The sequence below is a fragment of the Myotis davidii genome, unplaced genomic scaffold, assembly GCF_000327345.1.
Source record: "Myotis davidii unplaced genomic scaffold, ASM32734v1 scaffold663, whole genome shotgun sequence".
NCBI classification, from domain to species: Eukaryota; Metazoa; Chordata; class Mammalia; order Chiroptera; family Vespertilionidae; genus Myotis; species Myotis davidii.
Window position 1 is genome coordinate 7,498,411 of NW_006295816.1, and position 2,459 is coordinate 7,500,869.

Genomic DNA, 2,459 nt, shown 5'->3' on the forward strand with positions numbered 1-2,459 from the left:
TCTGCCTGCGCTCACTGAAGGACATCGGGCCAAGCCTTGGTAGAGCTTCAGGAATAAGCCAGTGTCTGGCTACCCTGGCTCCCAGCACAAGACTGCTCTGGATGCCCCCTTTCCCCTTTACGCCGAGTTTCGCTCCACCTAACATCCCTCCACATTCTACAACATTCTATTATCTTCTGTGTTTTTCTATGTATTACTAAAGGAAGGTTGGGAGAGAGGAAGTATTCTATCTATTCCCCTTTTTCCCCATGTCAGAAACCTGCAGGAATCACAATACAATCCAGATCCCAAACTGACTCAGAACGGATGTTTGTTTTCTAAGACATAACCTTGGAGAGACGCTAGGCTTACCATCAGTCCCCCACTTATCTCTCCCAAATCATTTGCATCTGGCTAATATTGTTGGCCATTTCCATATAGCTTTTAATTTCTATTATTTCTTCAAGCCAGTAATTATTTAAAATCTTCTTCTTGCTTTCCAAGAGGACAGATATTTCTTGGGTAACCTTTTATTTTTGTTGCCATTTTTTAAATTCTCTTGCATTACAGAGAAAGTGTGAGGTCTTAAGGTTTCTGCTTATTTGGCAACTATAGCATTGGGAGTCATTCAAATCTTTCATTGGGCATCATATTGCACTCTCTATCTACTATTGCTTTTTATATTTTTCATCTTGTTTTCCAAATTTATCTACTTGGTATGGGTATATCTGATTCACTTGTTTTAACTGCTGTTTAGTTATTTAAATATATGATTATTTATTTATTCATTCTCTTATTGGTGGATATTGATTAATTTCTTTCTATGTCTCTCTTTTTTCCCCCCAATGGCAAACCATGCTTCACTGAACAGATTTAAACTTACACTAGTATCTCCTTTTTTCTATGAATGCAAGTTTTCTCTAGGATGGGTATTTAAAATTGTAATTGCTTGTTCTATACAATATCCTGCTTTACTAGTATCCACAGACTTCACCCCAAAGGTGTTGTATAAGTTTATAAATTCTCATTGGTAACTTATGAGAATTTTCCCCACATCTTTGTCAACACTTGAAAATTTTTAGTTTTTGCCATTATGATGGTTGTACGATATATTTTTTTCATAGCCCTGAAGAAAGATATATATATCTTCATATTGGAGAAACTTGGGTCCTAAGCAAAATAAATAGAAATAAGTCCATAGTGAGTAACATCGTAGTGAAATTTTAGAATACCAAAACAAAAGAAAAAACATTTTTAAACAACCAAAGGGAAAATACAATTTACTTACAATGGAAGGCAGGTAGAATGGCAGCTTTCTCATTGGCAATTATAGAGGTCAGAAGACAATAGAATGGTATCTTCAAAATGCTGTTTGGGGGAATAAAATCAGTCAAACTAGAATTCTATATTAGTCTCCTGGTGATTTTATCTGTACATTCTCTATTGGACCTCCCCACCTTCTTCAGAAATAGAAACTGTCCCTTGACCAAAGGGGTGGGTAAGTGTCTGAATCTGGGCAAATCCTAGAACCCCAAGCCTTCTGGTCACATGACTGTCAAGAGCAGGCACATAAACAAAGAAAGAGCTCTGGACCAGCCGGTGTGGCTCAGTGGTTGAGTGTTGATTCATGAACCAGTAGGTCATGGTTGGATTCTCCAACAGGGCACATGCGTGGGTTGCGGGCTCAATCCCCAGTTGGGGGCACGGAGGAGGCAGCCGATCAATGATTTTCTCTCATCATTGATGTTTCTTTTTCCCTTTCCCTTCCTCTCTCTGAAAATCAATAAAAATATATATTTAAAAGAAAGAAAGAGCTCTGGACATTCTCAACCCTTCCACCTCCATGCTTTGAATATACATTTTCTTTGTTTTGGCCCCTTGCATCTGACAGTCCATTGAGGAAGCTTTTCAAGGAAGAAAGAAAAACATTGTTGCTCAATGCTACCAGCTATTCTATTATATTAGGACCCAAATAGTTCTCCAAAGGGAAACTTACACTAGAAAAAAATGGAAGGCATTACATGAGGAACTGGGTTCAAAAATCTGACTGCGGACTTTTGGAGATTTGAGACAATGCAAGTAACAGCAAATTAAATATGTAGGTGAAAGGATGTTAAAGAGATAGGTTCCTCAATGATACAACCATCCTAATGCAGGTGAACACGCCTGTAGGGCATAATGGCACCTGGGCACCAGGCCATTTGGGGAAGTGAAGAAACCAAGATTGGAGAGAACACTCCTGGCTGTAGAACAGCAGTCCTATCAGGGGCCATTCTTAGTTACCCGACAGTGGGGACCTGCCTCAGTGAAAGTGGTGTTGGTTTGGCAGAATCTGTGAGCACCTGGGAAAAGATCTGGAGAAGGCAGTATAGACGTGAAGCCCGCAGCAATGAAAGTGTAGAAAGACTGATAGTAGCTCTGCCAGAGATCTGAAAACCAGGATGTTTTGTGAATTTAGGTTGTAGAAAGACAGATGAGTG

At 39.4% G+C, this 2,459-nt stretch overlaps 1 protein-coding gene across 5 annotated transcripts in view; it reads right to left on the reverse strand.

The window, feature by feature from the left end:
• Nucleotides 1–1,109: 1,109 nt before the first annotated feature.
• The window catches only part of MOBP (myelin-associated oligodendrocyte basic protein), a 29,413-nt gene continuing 28,063 nt past the window's right edge, over nucleotides 1,110–2,459 (reverse strand). For all 5 annotated transcript variants that reach the window (XM_006770539.2, XM_006770538.2, XM_006770542.2 and 2 more), the window contains 2 exons: nucleotides 1,268–1,347; nucleotides 1,110–1,149 (listed from right to left, as the gene is read on the reverse strand). The gene's annotated coding sequence lies outside the window, so the exon portion shown is untranslated. The remainder of the gene's footprint in view (nucleotides 1,150–1,267; nucleotides 1,348–2,459) is intronic.